Here is a 12,189-nt window from a genome sequence, read left to right as displayed (position 1 = left end):
CCTATTTAAAAGCGAAGTATGTGACTGAATGCAAACAAGCACCACAAAATTTTACAGTCAAACCACTGTCGACACGTCATTCGGCTGCACACAGAGGCTTTCAAGAGCAGTGTGTCAGGAATGCTAACGGTGATGGCCATTCTGCCGAATCCAGCCCAGATCAGGCCCTGTCAGTGTGGAGGAGAGCTTTCTGTCGCCAGAATACAAAGGGGGCCCGAACCTCAGAGCGCAGATAATTGGCACATCCGTCACCTGCCTCCAAGGTGCTTGGCACCTGCTGAGAAATTTACTCAGTCGGCTGGAGGTCCCAGCTCTGTACTTTGTGGGTGGGGGGTGGGGGAGGGGAGAGAGCATGGGGGGATGAGAACCACAGTATCATGAATATGGAACAATCCCCTTCTCTCCAAGAGACCCCACAATTAAAAGTCTCCTGCAGTGTCTGTGAAATTCGCTAGCCCCTCACTTGTTCTTACATGAACCCCACAGTTGGGGACAGAAAGCCCCGCATCATTCCCAGCCTAGCAGAAAGATTTCTGTACAACCAATGTGGTCACAAGGTGGTATGTGCCCTCCCCACCTTATGTCCCCTCCTTCCATGAGCAGCTTTGCCCAGGAAGCACATGTACTTCTTTGTTCCGTCTTCTTTTCCCACAAGCCCTGCTCTGGGCTAAGAGGAAGCAGCCAGAATCCCCCCAAAACAGAGTTTACAGAGCCGTTCATGTTTTCACACCCTGAGGTAGTGCACATACACCTTCTCAGGGCCTGGGACCATGCTGGTTAGGCCATGGGAACTCTCAGGCAACCCGGGATCTGTGGAGAGCATCCAGGCAGAAACCTTTCAACACCTGCTGTTCCCACCATGTTAAGTGGCTGTCTCCCAGGACTCTCCCTTGGACACAGGCTGAGGTCTGTGACTGACTGTCACAGAGGAGTCCTGGGGCCTGTGGGGTGTTGAGGAGGGGGCAGCAGGACCCTGAGCATGCATATACCAAGCCCATCAGACATTCACAGCAAATACCTCTGTGCTATGCTGTGCTAGCAAAGGTTACAAGGCTACCAACACCTGCCAGCAAGGGACACTTTCTTGGGTGCTAGAGAGGAAAAAACTGTAGCCCCCAAATCCAACCAGGAAACATCAAACAGGTTTTCAGGGATGATGGGTACCAACACTGCAGACCCCACAAAGCCACTGTCTGAAGATATCACCGTATTGCCGGCTGTTAGCTTTTCCTTCTCTCTGATTCAGGAGCCCCTCAAGGAGCTTACACCAGTGCAAGAAACTTACGCTTATGCCAAGAGCCATTTGTAAGTCCATGGTCTCCTCCTGAAGAACACGTTTTTGGTTTAAATGGAATCCATCTCAACAACCAAACTGACCAAGGATAAATTCCAGATTCCTTGCTAGTTAAGTAAAACCCCTGGTAATATGTCAACATGTATACATCAGCTCAGCAGAAAAAGTTATGCAATGTCCACTCGACTCCATTTGTGCACTAGGTTGATGTAATACATAGTTTAAACTTTACCTGGGGCAGGCACTTTCCCACAGAAAAGCTGTAGCTGGTGGCTTCTCACTGCTCCGACCTTCATGACATGGGATGTTTTAAATAATGAATTTCTTGCCATCTTTTGTCTCCTTTTTCTAGGCTCCTCAAATCATAACTGCTCTAGAACCCGCTGACAGAATAATTTTTGGTAAGGACATTTAACTTATTGAATGATTAATGAGAGGTTGTGGCTTAAGTTACAGCTTTTTTTTTTTTTCTTTTTTGTCTTTTTGCTATTTTTTGGGCCGCTCCTGCAGCATATGGTGGTTCCCAGGCTAGGGGTCAAATCAGAGCTGTAGCCACCAGCCTTCGCCAGAGCCACAGCAACGGGGGATCCGAGCTGCATGCATCTGCAGCCTACACCACAGCTCACGGCAGTGCCGGATCATTAACCCACTGAGCAAGGGCAGGGACCGAACCCACAACCTCATGGTTCCTAGTCAGATTCGTTAACCACTGCGCCACTACGGGAACTCCTTAAGTTACAGCTCTTAACTTACCAAAAAGATTCCATATAATTGATCTAAGATGCAGGGAAATAAAAAACACTTATCTTGGAAGCAGGTGTATTATTCTGAAGCATCTGAAACAAGTACAACACACCCCTAGGTGAATAGATTCCTGTGGTGCTCTAACACCTTTCCTTAACTCAGGACACTTTCAAACAGAAAACCTGAACTACTCCTCGGGAAAGGAGGCTGTCCAGAGAGAAAATAAATTGATGTTTGGAGGACAAATCCCAAGTAGCTGCAGTATAATTAATCGCTGGTGAAATCATTCCCTTTACATTACCTGTGAACCAGAGGTGCTGGTGAACAGCATCTGGAGACTTGGAACTGAAGGCTGATGGGCTCGTAAACCCCTCACCCACAGCTATCTTGCTAACTACCTTGAGGAAGCTGGCTTCCTCTTTTGCTTCACTGGAACTATTTACCCAAGAATAAATGAGGTCTGAGTTTCAGTGTATGGACCACACACTAAATTCAAAAGATAATCAGAGTGTTTGCTTAAAGGGAAAGTAAGACAAGGCAATGTCTGCAAAAAAAAGCAAATATTTCTAAGTTGTACTGCACAGGCCCCAAATTTACTTCACTTCTGTTAAGGCCAACTTACTTAAGAGTCAGATAATCAATCCCCATGTCAACTAGCTGTGATCCTTAGTGTTTGAAATGGTTAACTCTCTCCTGGGGGAGGGAAAAAAAGTGGTAGAGAGCTGTCTTCCTGTAGACAGATCCATTAGGACAAGGAAGGAACCATCTACACAAGGTCAAGATTTGTTTTTGCAGCCTAAATTCCCAAATTAACTGAACTCCCAGCATATTAACTGCAAGGTTAACCCTTGCTTAATATGAAACATTCCTTCCTTTTAACCTAGTTCTGTTTTAAGCGTGTCAACTGGACCAGAGTGAGTAATGTTCTTCAAATTCAGCACAGGGGTAGGGATTGTCCTCCCGGAGGCAGCCACCCTCGCGCTGCACACCTTGATCTTCTACCACCTGGGGCCAAACCATATGAACTTCCTCATAAAAGGGCAAACTCTGGCAAGCTACTCCCATCTCCCATCTGTCCAGATTATGAGTTTGGGGTAACAAGCTGCTTTTAGGGGAAAATAATCTTCAAGGATTACACACTTTTCATCAGACACCTGTTTAGCTCAGCAAACCCCGCGGCAGGGTTCCTATCCGTGGACAGCACTGGGTTTGCAAGCCTGGGAACCGACACCAGGCCAGGGATTTATGGCAGCTCTTGATCGGAAGAAATCCAGTGGCTCTAACCATGTATCTCATGATTGCGGACGGAAATTCACTGGTCCACGCTCATCTGTTACTGGTTTCTGGGGTTAAGCAGCTCTGTGACAAAGTGGACGAATGGCATGTTATCAGTTTAAACAGTAGAGATAAATGAATTTGACAGGCCATTTATGTCTCCTCACTGACATTTTGTGGTGATGTTGCAATTAGTAAAGAAGGAAGTTGAACTTTAGCCTTCCCACTGTTTTAAGAGAATAGGAGCATTCTAAATGACCTGTGACCCATCTGAATTCTTACTGCTTTCCATTTATTACAAGATTCAGGTGCATCCCTAGGAAAATTGGAAAATTTGAATTTTTGAGATATTTTGTGTTTTAAGAGATTTGGTTCTGAAAGTCTACGGGCTCGAAGTAATTATATAACAACTTGAACAAGCATTGCTTGACTTCTCAATCTACTGCCTACAAACCAGTGGTTTTCAGAGGCTGGTCCCACAGATCAACAGTATCAGTATCATGTGGGAACTTGTTAGAACTGCAAATTCTACGAACCATAACTTGTAGGGGTGGGACCCAGCACCTGTGCTTTATCTGCCCTCCCCAGTGATTCTGATGCAAGTGTGATGACCACTGATATAAACTCTGCTATAGGGCTGCTGGTTGTTTTTGTTTGTTTTCGTTTTTTGTATTTTCAGGGCCACACCTGCGCATATGGAGATTCCCAGGCTAGGGGTCGAATCGGAGCTGTGGCCGCCAGCCTACACCACAGCCACAGCCACGTGGGATCCAAGCCCTGTCTTCGACCTACACCACAACTCACAGCAATGCAGGATCCTTAACTCACTGAGTGAGGCCAGGGATCGAACCCGCAACCTCATGGCTCCTAGTCGGATCTGTTTCCGCTGAGCCACGATGGGAAACATGGTTTTGATGAAGATGTGAAAACTACCTTGTACAGGAGGAGAGCCAATGAAGAGACAGTAGGATTGAAGAATCTCTGGTGAAGAGGCCTCACCAGATCCTTAGTGGTAGACAGTTGGGGACAGGAATCTTCAAAGCTCCAGCAGACTGAAATTTAGCCAAGGTCACTGAGTGACAGACTAGCTTTGCCCATAGCTTCTAGGCTTGTGCTTCTCAAACTTCATTGTGCAAATAATCACCTCTTGATACCACTAGATTTTTTTTTTTTTTTTTTGCTTTTTAGGGCCACACCCTTGGCATATGGAGGTTTCCAGGCCAGGGGTCTAATCAGGGCTACAGATGCCAGCCACAGCCACAGCCATGCCAGATCCAAGCCGCATCTGCAACCTATACCACAGCTCATGGCAATGCCAGATCTTTAAACCACTGAGCAAGGCCTGGGATCGAACCTGCAACCTCATGTTTCCTAGTTGGATTTGTTTCTGCTGTGCCACCACGGGAACTCCAGATACCACTAGATTCTGATTCGACAAGTCTGGGGTAGGGCCTGAGATTCTGCATTTCTAACAAATTGCTATACCATGAACCACACTTGACTAGCAAGGGTTTATATATTAAATATGTGTGATTCTCAAACTTTTGCATGTTAGGATCTCTTTACAATAAAAACAAATTATTTATGAGCTTCTGTTTATAAGGGCTATATATATTAATTTTAGGGAGAAATCTGACAAATACTTATTTGTCAAATAAATACAAACATAATTATATGTTAACATAATTTTCTAAAATAAAAAACAAAACAAAACAAAATGGTGAGAAGAGTGGCACTGTTTTACGTTTTCGAAAAACTCCTCAACAACATGCTTAAGAGAAAACAGCTAAATTCTACTATCTATTTTGGTATTCAATTTGCTGTGATATTACAGGTCATGAAATTCTTGACAACTCCACTGTACACCTGGGGGAGAATGAGAATGAAAAGGACAGGGAGTATCTTAGTATTACTTTGAAAACTCTTATGACCTTGCAGACTCCCTGAAAGGGCCTTAGGGATCCCTAGGGGTACCTGGACCATACTTTGAGACCATCTGTATTAGATAAAAGATGAAAAGAATTTTTAAAAGATGGGCAACAAGACCGTGACTATTTTAAAACAATATGGCACTTATTGAATGCAGCATAAGAGATCATAAGAGGCACTATAGGTTGGTAGGAAAGGGGACCTCTTCCTTCTGCAGTGCTCTTGTGTTGAGGAGAATGAACATCCATGATCGAGTTCCTAAGATGGGGGTGACCAGGGCTAGAGAAAAACCCCTGTGAGACAGTGCAGGCCAAAGATGAGTCAATGGCATTTTGATAACCAATAATCTAATTGAGTGACACTATCTCTCTTTATTTGTCCTTTTTCTATCCTCTGGTCTAGCCCATTGGTTCTCAGCTGTACATCAGAGACGTCTATATTCTAAAAACTAGAGATGTCCGTATCCTACCCAATCTCAACTCTTGTCTCTCAAGCCAGTCTGGTCTCAGATGCATCCGGGATTATCTAAGGCAAAGGGTCTTGGGCACTAAACCTTGGTCAATATGTTAAATGGGGGTGCAACACTTCTCCATTCTGCTGTCCCACCTCCATCCCAAGGGCTGTGGTGGCAGCAGTGGTGCCTAGTGAGAGATCCAAGTACAAGGTGAATCTTGGGGGAAACAGAGATATCTAAAGAGTCGAGGTTTCAGAGGAGATGGTCACTTGGTAGACAGCTCCGTGACAGACTAGCATGTCACTGATCATGACCTTGTCACTAGGCGGGTGCGTTTTTCTTTCTAAGAAGAGGACCATATAGGAAATAGATTGAGTATCTCAATTTCCTTATTAGGAAAATGGGGCACCTCTGATAAAGGATAAAATGATCAGGGAATGAGAGATGATATTTATATATACTCTGTCAATTTCCCTTATTCTCACACTAAAATCATTTGTGGAAGGCAAGAATTTTTTTTTTTTTTTGTCTTTTTGCCATTTCTTGGGCTGCTCCCACGGCATATGGAGGTTCTCAGGCTAGGGGGTCTAATCGGAGCTGTAGCTGCCAGCCAGGGTCACAGCAACGCAGGATCCGAGCCACGTCTGCGACCTACACCACAGCTCACGGCAACCACTGTGCCACGACGGGAACTCCGGCAAGAATTTTTTAAAAATATCTCTCCTTAAGTATATTTGGGAAGTAACCAGATTCTTTAAGTGGCCCACTGCCTAATGCAAATTAAGTAAAGCTCTGATTCATCACTCAGAGGCACTTCTGGTTAGGTAACAGTAATATAATACCAGTACTGTGACCTTTGAAGTAACAAGTTAAAAGACATGTCAGAAGAATGCCCTCCTCTTTGACCTTTTGTCTGTTTCCACAGATCAAACCACTTTTAAATTCCGGAAAGTTTTAGGAAAAACACATTTACCAAAAAAAAAGAAAAAAGAAAAAAATTTCACAAAAGTTCACATTAGAGATTCAATCTGAAAAACTATTTCAGAAACTATTTTACTTCTTCCAAGTTGAAACCTGGATAAAATTTTCATATGTAAGTTATAAAATCCCAGTAAGTTACATTGTAAACACACTGCATTAAATCCATACACACTTGAAATAAAGCATCTGCTCCGAGCAAGTAACTATATGTACTTATAGTGCTTCACCTGTGAAACATTACAATTGAACTCTTCCTTTTTTTTTTTTTTTTTTGGCTATGCGTGTGGCATGTGGAAGTTGCCAGGTCTAGGATTGAACCCGTGCCACAGCAGTAACAATGCTGGATCCTTAACCTGGCTGTACCACAAGGGAACTGAACTCTTCTTTAAAGAAAAGACTAAAAGCAAAAGCTGGACTTACTTTTGACCACTGAGCTTCTGTGGTTCCGGGGGTTGGGGGGTGGCTGAGACAGGTCATTCTAATAGCTAGTTGTCTACTCTAATCCTACCTGGCCGAAAGAGTGGGAGCATTTAGGTCAGCATGGACACTGGCCACTGATTTCAAAACCAAGTTTGGGAGGCAGGACAGTTAGAAGAGCAACTTGCCTTTTCATTTTGCTCTCCTGTACCTTCCCTAAAATACTGTGTTTGTGTGTGTTTACCAGCTATAATTTTCAAAAATAGGACCAAGTGATGTTGTAATTTCAATCCTGGCTGATGGGCTTCCATAGCAAACACAAGAATACAGCAAGCCTTAAGAAAGAAAAAAAAATGGGAAGAGAGATATCTCTAAAAATTCTTCTTTGTGTTGAAAGTGCATTTCAAAAGGGATTTGTCAGTCTTTAAGATAACTTTCCAACATCAAAGCACAGCCCATCACCCAATCTGACCAACTAATGTTGAAAATGTGAAGCAAAGAAACCATCTCTAGCTGTCCTCGGGTCATCTAGAAAAACAGTCCTATTCCACTGGCCTATAGAAGTTGAAAATAATGCTTTTCACTGATTTTTTATTTATCTCCCATAAGCTTTCAAACAAGATTTGAGGCAAAAAGCCTCTGGCAATAAATGGTGGTGTCCCTACAGGGTTACTGATGTACCCATTTTGATTTTGTTTTTTGGCTGTGCCAACGACATATGGAAATTACCTGGCCAGGGACTGACCCTGTGCCACAGCAGTGACAATGCTGGATCCTTAACCGCTAGGCCACCAGGGAACTCCCCTGATGAGCCCGTTTTGACAGTTGTGCAGCAAATATATAGGCTGGGGGTAAGAGCTGGGCTGATGATGTGTTCAATCAAGTGACAGGCTGGTTTGCCAATGGATTTGATGTCATGTAGCTATCCAGCTTTTAATACTACTGGGATCTTAAAAGTCCAAATTGGCTACCATTAGAAGTTAGGTGTTGGAAAAACAAAAACATGAAATACCATGAGTAGCAGTATAAAAAGACATCAGCGATTACCCCTTCAGTTAGTGAGCGATACCCCTCTTAAAGTCCACTGTTCAGGGAGTTCCTGTCGTGGCTCCGTGGTTAACAAATCCGACTAGGAACCATAAGGTTGAGGGTTCAATCCCTGGCCTTGTTCAGTGGGTTAAGGATCCGGCGTTGCCATGAGCTGTGGTGTAGGTGGCAGACGCGGCTCGGATCCCGTATTACTGTGGCTGTGGCATAGGCCGGCGGCTACAGCTCCAATTAGACCCCTAGCCTGGGAACCCCCATATGCCATGGAAGCGGCCCTAGAAAAGGCAAAAAGACCAAAAAAAAAAAAAACAACCCTCCACTGTTCAGATTGGCTTCCTAATTCTAGTAATACTTTGCGTTGAAACTTCAGTAACAATACAGTATTATGAGCACAGCTTTCGTCACAATATACTAATATTATTCCCTGGTCACAGTTAATCAAAGAATGTCCATTCAACTTTCAAAGGGTTAGAATGGTTTAGCAGTGTCCAACAGCTGAGTGCCTACTGTGTTCTTGGCACTTTTCTAGCTAGGTTGTACGCAGACATTCTGTTTTCCAAATTTAATAAGGAAAAAAGCTCTGAGAGTTTAATTTGTTAACTAGTATGCAACTGCTGAACTCAAGAACCACAAACTACGTAAATAACCGGAACTCAAAGAGACATGTTAACAGCTAAAGTTCATTTTTAAGAATCAATTCAATATGCTACAAGCAAGCAATCAATTACACTGCAATCATCATTTACAAATCAAAGTACACTCGGATACTCATGGGGTATATACAACTAGGTGGAAGTATGTGATTATGGACAAACAGACTGAAACTGTAAATTATGTAACTGTCTCTTGTAATTACCCGGCTTGAGAACCAAAAGAAATTTCCTGTATAATTTTGCAGGAGAATGGGGACTGAGATACAGAATCGCTTTTTAGTTGACTTTAACCCTTCAACAGCTATTTAATTATGTGTGATGAGGTCAAAGAAAGTTTATGCTTAATTTATGAAAAGCTGGCAGGGAGATATTTCAAAGTAATCCTTTAAAAAGCTCCTGATTATTCACGAAAACTAATGATTTCTCTTCCTTGTCAAGAAAGATTTATCTAAATTATTTGGTAAAATAACATTTAAAACAAATTCACAGGCATCATTCATTTATTTCTTCTCTAAAAACGTTCATTATGGTCTGAAAATTTTTAACTGGATGCAACTGAAAGCTGCAGGGGTAGAAAGCTGTCAGAGTCCTTAGACACGTCTTCTGCTTTGGTAGGAAAAAAATCTCATTAGCTTCCTTAAATTCAGGGGGAAAACTCCAACACTGGGCAAACCACAGGGCAGGGCTTCTAATCTACGAACAAAGAAGCATCTTCTTAAGAAGGAGGAAGCCTGTTTTTGCAATAAATAATCAGCAAAACCTCATTTCAGCATATTTTAAGACATGCTAGCCTTTTTCTTTCCCTTTTTTAAAATCTAACTTTTTAACATCATTTTTCTTCTGTAAGCACTGTTTGCAGTGCCTAAAGATCTGCCCCAAATATTAGAACTGCTGAACACTGGTATCCTAGGCAGAAGGAAGGGGAATTTCTTACATTTACAGTGTCTGCCAGTATGGCGTTGCCTCATTTTGGATTTAAAAAAAAAGCGAGTTCCCCTTGTGGTGCAGCGGAACCCATCTGTGAACCATGAAGTTGCGGGTTTGATCCCTGACCTCGCTCAGTGGGTTAAGGATCTGGTGTTGCCATGAGCTGTGGCGTAGGTCACAGACGTGGCTCAGATCCTGCGTTGCTATGGCTGTGGTGTAGGCCGGCAACTGTAGCTCCAATTTGACCCCTAGCCTGGGAACCTCCATATGCCGTGAGTACAGCCCTAAAAAGCAAAAAAAAAAAAAAAAAAAAAAAAAAGGAAAGAAGAGGAGAGGGAAAAAGGGTGAGGAGTAGGGGAGAAAAGAAGGGAGGGAAGGAAAAAAGAAAGACAGAGAAGAAAATTAAGTCCCAATACTGCAGTGTTTCTATCTCTTTATTCTCTCTGTTCCATATTTTGCATCCCTATTCTGCACAGCCATTTCTCACCCAAGTCCTCAATTTTATCACCTATGTTAACATACAACCCTTCATTTATGTTTCTCTGGGTTTAAGAGTGGAAGCATAATTTACAGGAATACTGTTTTTCTAATGGACTCGACTCAACACTTGGGAGGATATAATCCTAGTAAATTTTAGTACATTTCCTTCACATAAAAGTGATTCTGCAAAGCCTGACATAAAGGTGATGCCAACACACCAAATACCTTGTACTCATGCTTTGATCTTAAAGCAGTAAAGGTAAAAAACTCTATCTTTTTTCTTTCTTTTTTTTTGTCTGAACCCACAGGATGTGGAAGTTCCCAGGCCAGGGACTGAACCCATGCCACAGTTGCAATCTGCTGCAGCAATACAAGATCCTTAAACCAGCTGTGCCACACAGGAACTTCCTATATCTTTCTTTTAAAAACATCATTAATATAATGCCACCAGTAAGTCAAAAAACTTTTCCAGTTTTAAGAGTTTCAAGAATCTAAGCTCTAAAACAAATACCACAGGGCATGACCTTCCATTTTAAGACCCTCACTTTCTTAAAAAGAACAAACAAAAAGCAAAAATAAAACAGAGATATAGAAAACTACACTAAACAAATATATAGCTTAAAGGATTATAAGGCAACCATGTTTGTAACCATCACCCAGGATCAAGAAATAGAAGTTGAAGGGATATTCCAAAGAACCTTTCCTTTGTCCCATCCCATTCACCCCTCCTTTCTTCCTCATGAGTAACCACAATCGTGACTAATACTAATCCCTCATGTTTCTTTATACACTTATCACCAAAATATCCCCAGGCAGAACAGTATAGTCTTGTCCATTAAAAAAAAAAAGAAAGAATGTCTTTTAAGTCTCTTTTAATCTATGGGTACCCCCACAACCCCACACACAATCCTTTCTTTTCCTTATAATTTATCTGTTGATGAACAGGAGTCATTTGACTATAGAGCTTCCACATTCTGGATTCTGCTGATTGCATACACACAAAGCAGTACAATTTGCTCCTCTTTCCTCCGTGTTCCTGCAAAATGGCAGCTGGATTCAGAGATTCCATCAGACTTGGGGTCCAGCGATGTTGCTGTGGCTGTGGGGCAGGACGGCAGCTGCAGCTCCAATTTAATCCCTAGCCTGGGAACTTCCATAAGCTGTGGGTGCAGTCCTAAAAAGACAAAAAAAAAAAAAAAGGTGCTTCTCCTCATTTACTATTTGGACCTAGTGGTACAGTTCATATAGGAAAGGAAGGTTAAATGCTTTTGCAAGATAAGAAACGAGTTCCCATCACCCTCTCAATTTGTTTCTAAACGTCATCATGAATATGTGAGTTTATGAATTTGATGAGTTTCGGACTTCCTGTTGTGGCTCAGTAGTTAATGAACTCGACTGGTATCCATAACAGGTTTGATTCCTGGCCTTGCTCAGTGGGTTGGGAATCTGGCATTGGCATGAGCTGTGATGTAGGTTCCAGACTCAGCTTAAATCCCGCATTGCTGTGGCTGTGATGTAGGCCGGCAGCTACAGCTCCGCTTCGACCCCCAGCCTGGAAACCTCAATATGCTGTGGATGCAGCCCTAAAAAGACAAAAAAAAAAAAATTGATGAGTTTCAATCAATTGCAGTTATCTTTATTATTATATTTAATGCCCAGCAGGAGCCTCCTCAAGTTGAATCCTACATCCTTTCAATAAGACTCTAATAATTTCTTTTTTTTTTTTTTTTTTGGCTTTTTAGGGCTGCACCGGTGGCACATTTACGTTCCCAGACTAGGGGTCGAATCGGAGCTGTAGCTGCCGGCTTATGCCACAGCCACAGAAACATGGGATCTGAGCCTTGTCTGCAATTTACACCACAGCTCACGGCAATGCCAGATCCTTAAAGCCACTGAGTGAGGCCAGGGATAGAACCTGCATCCTCATGGATACTAGCTGGATTCATTACCGCTGAGCCATGAAGGGAACTCCAACTCTAATAATTTCT

At 42.7% G+C, this 12,189-nt stretch overlaps 1 protein-coding gene across 14 annotated transcripts in view; it reads right to left on the bottom strand.

Annotated features, from left to right (window-relative positions):
- The window catches only part of KAT6B (lysine acetyltransferase 6B), a 192,691-nt gene that overhangs the window by 13,868 nt on the left and 166,634 nt on the right, over positions 1 to 12,189 (bottom strand). The window lies entirely within an intron of this gene.

This window comes from Phacochoerus africanus, chromosome 15 (genome assembly GCF_016906955.1).
Source record: "Phacochoerus africanus isolate WHEZ1 chromosome 15, ROS_Pafr_v1, whole genome shotgun sequence".
Lineage (NCBI taxonomy): Eukaryota > Metazoa > Chordata > Mammalia > Artiodactyla > Suidae > Phacochoerus > Phacochoerus africanus.
The sequence above is the reverse complement of the archived record's forward strand: the minus strand, read 5'-3'. Positions and strand labels throughout refer to the sequence as shown.